Source organism: Ammodytes marinus (genome assembly GCF_949987685.1).
Source record: "Ammodytes marinus genome assembly, chromosome: 21".
Classification (NCBI taxonomy): domain Eukaryota; kingdom Metazoa; phylum Chordata; class Actinopteri; order Uranoscopiformes; family Ammodytidae; genus Ammodytes; species Ammodytes marinus.
The window spans coordinates 4,491,675-4,499,140 of record NC_137225.1 but is presented as its reverse complement, the minus strand read 5'-3'; positions in this window follow the sequence as shown (position 1 = coordinate 4,499,140).

The following is a 7,466-nucleotide window of genomic DNA, read 5'->3' as shown; positions in this document are numbered from 1 at the left end:
AAAGAAAAGAAAAAATTTAAATACCGACAAACGGGTTTGCACCTACCCGGATAGAAGTGGGAAAATCAGCTCCCCGCTGAACTGCTATAAACTTTATTTTTTAACAAATATTTCACCAGTGGAAAGCTCTGAAGGGGGCACATTTGATTTACAATGTCACTTGACACATTTTTTACGCACCCTGGGTCGAGCAAGAAGAACAAAATAGTTTGTAAAAAGGAAGCTAAAGCTACGAAGGCTAACGCAGCCGCTAGCCAAAACAATGAGCTTGATTTTGGAGGATGAGGCAGATCGTTTGGGACCAACTCCACCGCCAACGAAGAGCTAAGTGAACAACGAGACCAAAGCATTGTGGACTGTGTTACTGCAAACATAGAACAGATGTTAGACCGCAAACTAGCCAACATAATCAAGCCAGTTAGCGAAGTCTCGGAGAAACTTGACAGTCTAATACAGAGGATGGGGACGGTCGAACAGCGGGTCTCGGACCTCGAGGACGTGTCGTCAGCATCAGCACCCCGGATGAGAGACATGGAAGTTCAACTGCAGAAGGCAATAGACCGTCTGGAATCCTATGAACACCAGAGCCGACGTCAAAACATGAGAATAATCGGCCTGAAAGAAGGTCTCGAGGGCAAAACACCGGTCAATTTTTTTGAAAATTGATACCAGATATCTTGGATATCGTCACCCTCTTAAAATAATGGCCTAAGTAATTTTTTCAGTGTTTTCAGGAAACACAAAAAACTTAACCAAAGATTGAATATATGATATTCATTAAAGAGGACCTATGATGCTTTTTGACTTTTATGACCTATAAACGTTGTTATGATGATTCATAGTCATGCTTAACCATACTAAATTATCAAATAATGACTTACATGCATTTCGACGTATTCCCTGCTGACCGTCTGGGGTGTCTGTGCAGAGCACTAAACACTATTCTAGCCAGTCGAGAAGTCACGTCTTCAAAGCGGTCTACCCTTTCATAATTCGTGACGTTGCATAAAAATTCGTGACGTGACCACGCGGATGTTTCCATGTATGGTAATGCTGTCACTTCCCTGTTCGCGTCTGCCTCGCGCCATTATAGGTCCATGCTCGCGCTTCCCGCCACTGAAAGTGTTCCGGAAGAAAGGTAACCAATCACAACGGAGTGGGGTTTGCAAGAGGGGGGGAGGGTAGCGGAGATGGCCGATGCACAGGCGGAGGGAGCGGAGATTGCCGAAGCACACACACTCAAGTGTTGACAGGACGTGCTGGATCGCCAAAATAAGAGAAAGAGCTTCCCGAAAATCTACATAGTTTTTTGTGATATGATTCGTGTCAGGTTGCTCTATAGCAGTGTAAAACAAGAAATTAAGACCAGAAAAGTAGTATAATAGGTCCTCTTTAATAATTTCACTCAAACAGGTTATGTCAAAAGATGACTCTTGACATTGTAATAACAATTTCTGTCAATTATGTAAGATATTAGGAATAAACCCTTTTATTAATGTTTAAATTGTGACTTAAGCCATTTTACACACTTGTGAAATGTCCTTGAAAAAAAAATTAACAGTAAATTTTGACTTAGGCAAAATAAAATGGCCTAAAACACACTCTTGACATTCTGGTAATATGGTATAATGGCCTATGTCAAGTAAAATCACATGATCTGTTCAATTGAGGATTTAGGCCATTTTACCAGAGGTGGCCAGCATCATTAGGAGATTATCGAGATTAACCCATAGGGGGCGCCACAAATGCCCCCTGACTCTGATTGACTTGAAATGTATTACACTTGTACAGCTCACGGTGCTCTACAATATAGCCTCTCGGACAGTTTTTTGAATTTCCGCTAGGGGGCGCTGTTATTAAGCCCCGACTGAAGAAAGTTTGAGAGGCCACGCCCCACACACCGTAAATCCGATTGACTTGAGATTTCTCACACAGGTGTATTTTAGGGTGCTCTACAAAAAAGCCTCTTGGACAATAAAAGTCAACCTGGAAATATTTTCGGCTACTTAGCATAAACTAAAAAACAGGGTTTTATCAACAACTGTGTCAAGTTTTACTCTATCTACACCAAATGTCTCACGAAACCCTGGGGGACTATGACGCACGTCTCCGAAAAATATTAGTAAAATAGCTTGAAAAACATGGCCGCCAGTGACTAAAACGGTTACGCAGGGGTGGGGCTTAATAACAAATTGGCCATAACTAATTGACCATAGGTCCTATCATCATAAAACTTGCAGGATATGTGCAGAAGACGTGGTAGCATGGCCCTGAAAGCGTGTCTAGATTAACCCATAGGGGGCGCCACAAATGCGAAAAAGATCATTCACAAATGCAATGTTTGACAGGCCACGCCCCTTTCCCCCTGACTCTGATTGACTTATTATTTGTTAGACATGTACAGCTCATTTTGCTCTACAATAAAGCCTCTTGGACCATAGGGGTCAGCTATGATTTTTTTTCTTCCCTAATTTACATGGGCGGCCCATACTTTCAAAATCTCCGCGGGATTTTCTAGTTAAGTACGGGCCCGAAAGAATTGAGGGCCCGTAATTATTACTCTCCACCATACTTTATCTTCTGACTTCTTATTCTTCCGCAAATTTCTAGCTGCTACTCCTCCCACACCGTTACAAGCAGACATGCAAAAATTTCACAGAACGTGCGTCCCCACCCCACGGAGTGTGCTATTATACAGTTTTTTAAATTTCCGCTAGGGGGCGTTGTTATTAAGCCCCGACTGAACAAAGTTTGAGAGGCCACACCCCTCACACCGTAAATCCGATTCACTTGAAATTTCTCACACAGGTGTATGTTAGGGTGCTCTACAAAAAAGCCTCTGGGACCATAAAAGTCCGCCTGGGAATATTTCCCGCTAATTAGCATAAACTGAAAAACAGGGTTTTAACTACAACTTTCTCAAATTTTACTTTATCAGTACCAAGACACACATGCCCGTAAAAGATTAGTAGGACAACTTGAAAAACATGGCCGCCATTGACCAAAAACTTTACGCCTCTCGTTGCAGACGGCTGGTCAGCCTCCCGCAGTGCAGCAGGCAGTGTAGTGGTCCCAATGTAAGTTGTTAGATAGTGAGCTTGTTAAGCCCAATACGGTGCACTTTCTCACCTTCAAGGTGAATTGGATTAGGTCAAGTGTCTAAGGATGGATGCTAACATTATCTGTGCTGTCTGAAATCGCGCACTTACGTAAGTGCACTTACACTGAGTGCATTATCCCTACAGTGCACTTTGAGGCGCAGTGCTCTCATTTCTACAGTGCACTGTCCAAACTGCCGTCGCGCACCTACCGGAAATGAGTTTGACGGTTCTTCTTCGGTGGTACTTTTTTTTTGCCTGATCATCTCAAATAATTCGCCCATCATTTTAATAGCTTTACATTTAAATTTCAATCAATCAATTTCTATCGATTTTATCTATTTTTTTAGCGCTGTATAGTAGCATACCAATCAAACCTGTAAATATTTAGATTTTTTTTTAATACTATAGTGTGTATATATATATATATATAAATCATGTCTGAAGTCCGAAGGCTGTTGAGGATGAGACGGCGACGCTTTCTTCTCCTCCTCCTGGCGGAAAACGGCCTGCCGGTAAGTTTATTTACATATTAAATAAATAAGACATAATAATTTACATATTCAATATTATTTTACATGTACACCAAGTCCCACTGAGTATATTTGGTGACCACTTCAATTTGATGCTCCAATCCAATCTAATAAAACACTTCCCAAATCAAGATAGGCGATGTAGGCCTATGCCTGTTTCAGTATTCATACCAATCAGTACAAGGTCAACAAACTATTGTTAACACAAACTTCTTAAATAATAATGTCTTATACATGTAAATGTATTTTCAAAACAATATTCATAGTGACAATAAAAAGCAGAGGATTGTTACAGACAGAATAAATAGTTTGATTTATATTATGTAGCTATGGATCATTTGATTTAATTTAAAATATATTATGGCCTGGCTCTTGGCCACAATATGGAGACACAGAGACGTTTAGTCTTAAAATAATGATAATTTATTGAAACAAAAGTCAAACAACTAATAAGGACCTGCAAGAGAAGAGAGGAGAAAGACTGTTAGAAACAAACAGGTAATGTTTTTCTTTATTTCTGTTCTTTCTTCAGCATCCAAACCTTGGTCGATACTGTGCGCTCAATGCTACAGTGCCAGTACTGGCACTGTACTTTGACGGGGTGAGTGACCTGAGGGTGGACTTCCGTCTGTCTAGGGCAGGGTTTCTCAACGGGGGCGGTACCGCCCCCTGGGGGGCGTTCGTACAACCTAGGGGGGCGCTGGGACCAGGCTGGGACACGAGAGATTTTTTTTTTTTTTTTTTATAATTTTTTTTTTTTTTTTTTTTTTATAAATATATTTTAAACTTTCTTAAAAATCTTATAAATCTTTTGACTGCAAAAATAGGTTACCTGAAATAAACAGCCTATTTTAACTTTTCATGTTTCTAACCCCTCGACCTCTTTTTAACTATTCTCTCCAATGTTCTGCGGTCTGCTGACTGTCATAGCCTTAGAAAAGAGAAGGCTCTGCATTGACAGCCAATCAGAGGTCTTTGAGTCAGAACAACCAGCCAATCAAAGCCTTAGCGGCAGAGGAATCAGCCAATCACAGACTAGTATAATGACGTTTACTGATATTGCTAATGTTAATGCTAGCGCAGCGAGATTCAAACTTAAACTAACTATTGTCTCTGAGGTGGAGAAAACACAGAGTAATCAGCCAAAGCATGGAGTTAACTAACACACAAGCAGAACCATGTTAAAGACACAACCATCATATGTTGGAGAGGGACGATATACTAAACGCTGTGCACCGCGAGAGGCTCACTGAAGCCCTGTACAGCAGCCCTATGACAGCAGCAAAGCACAGCCACGTCATGAGCGCTAGTTCGCGGGATAACAGTTCAACAACCAATGAAAACGTACACAATTCATTGTAACATATTCAACTTTAATAACATAACATAAACAAACATGGCGGATAGCAAGAAAAAGTGCCTGCAGTACAATGCCAATTACATTAGTTATGGATTTATCCCGTCACCGATGAACACCACTTTACCAATGTACCTGCTCTGCGATCAGGTGTTCTCTAATGAGGCCATGAAACCCTCGCGACTACAGGAACATTTAGTGAAAAAACATCCCGGAAAATCAGCTAAAGATCCATCCTACTTTAAGTCTCTGAGGGATCAACATTCAAGACGGCCCACCATCAACTCTCTGTTCGCCCGGAACGTCAATCAAAGTGTGTGTGTGTGTGTGTGTGTTTGTGTTTTTTTTTTTTTGGGGTGGGGGGGGGGGGGGGCGCTAGAGTATCTCGGTAAGGTTAGGGGGGCGTTTGCTCAAAAAAGGTTGAGAACCACTGGTCTAGGGGGACCTTCCAGTCCTTGATGGCCTCCCTTGGCACTGCCCAGGACCACGTCTGGGGACCGGTCATTGAGGCACTAGTTTTTTTGTTTTGGCTGGCAAGTGGCACCTCTTACCGGGTGGTGTGCAGAGCGTTTGCCATGCCCAGGTCCACGGTGCACATGCTGGTCCACAGGACTAGCAAGAAAGTGGTCGCCCTCCTGCCTCAGGTCGTCAGGCTGCCAGCTGACGGGTCGCCTGGGAGCTGGCTTCTCCTGTTTGGCAGGGTCACCAGCCTTCTCCAGGGTGGTTGGCAGCATCGACGGCTGCCACGTGAGGGTGAAGCCGCCCAAGGAGGATGCAGCCTGTTACATAAATAGAAGACTATTTTATTCTGTTCAGTTCCAGGCTGTGGTTGACCATACAGCAACCTTCCTGGATGTTTTTATTGGGTTCCCTGGTTCAGCACACGACTCTCGGGTGCTGAAGCACAGCCCAATTTACTTCAGGCAGCAGTACCCTCCACCAGGCTACTGCATCGTCGGAGATGGCGGCTACCCGTGCCTGGAGCAGCCCATCAACCTGATGACCCCATACAGGATGCCAGCCAACCAGCTCCAGGAGCAGTTCAACAGCCATCTGTCGAGGGCGAGATGCATTGTCGAGAGGGCTTTCGGCATCCTGAAGACCAGGTGGAGGTCGATCTTCCTGAAGGCGCTGGAGGTGGATGTGCTGTATGTGCCGGAGGTCATCGCCTGCTGTGCGTTCCTGCACAACCTCTGCCTCACCAACGGTGACCTGCTGGAGCCAGAGGATGTGGAGGAGGGACCTGCTGAGGACCAGCCACAACCAGCACCGCAGGACGCTGTCTGTGGAGCAGAGGCAAGACAGAGGATGGCGAGGCTCTGTCTGGCCCCAGAACATGACTATGCTTAGTTAATGTATATATTTAGTTGTTATATCAGTTCATTAATTGTTAATTTGTTAAATCAGTTCATTAGTTGTTAATTTGTTAAATCAGTTCATTAGTTGTAACAACTTTTAATAGGTATTTAGGTATATGGCAGGGTTAAATAATCAAATAGCAATCTCATCTGTTGTAGTATTATTCTGTTTCAATATTCAGACTGATTGAAAACTGCTACCATTGTTGTTGAAGCCAAATGTGATGTTATTGTAATTTACAATGATGACATTAGATGGCGCTGTTTTCTTACCCGTTTGCCATTAGAGGAAAGCACAATTATGCCATATGTTCAATCACTTTGAGTACTCTGAAAAGCGTATTGCAAATAAAATATGTGGCGACCACCGCCACATCTTGGGAGGATGAGGCAATGAGGACCGGCGGGGTCACTGATGGCCGGCCCCCTATTGTCTCATCCATTAAATTGTACCACTTCCAAGATGCGGCAGTGGTCTCACCCCCCTCTGTGCATTTCAGTTCCTGAGGAGGAAGGAAAGCAGGAACAGGAAAACACACTGGTTTAGACCAAACATTTGTGATATTAGTCCTGTCATATTCATTATTGTTTTAAGTGTATGCCCATGATTTACGTTCAGCAGCAGTGCTGTTGTGCTATGTATGTAAATAGGACCAACTAAAAAAAAGAAAAACAACTGTTCACATCCTTAGTTCACATTCTTGGTGAGTGTGACTGTGTGTGTATGTGGAGTGGAGTGAGAATTAACCTACCTTATATTTATGTTATAAATTCTCACATTTCTTTTTTTTTAAATGTGGCTGTAACTCTCCCCTCCAGGCCCCGGGCAGCGATGTAGGTTCTGTTTAAAATACAATCGGATTACCACAATGTAATTGTACCCCATGCAGTGACTTCAACATATAAGGATTAGGGCTGTCAAGCCATTAAAAAAATTAATCTAATTAATTACAGGCTGTGTGATTAATTAATCTAAATTAATCGCATACTTTTATGACACTTTTATACCTGTTTATAAACAGCTGTATAGCCTACTACAGTTTGTTTCTCTCTCTCTCTCTCTCTCTGTCTCTCTCGCGCGCGCTCGCTCTCCGTCTCTCGTAACTTCTGTCTCCTCCCC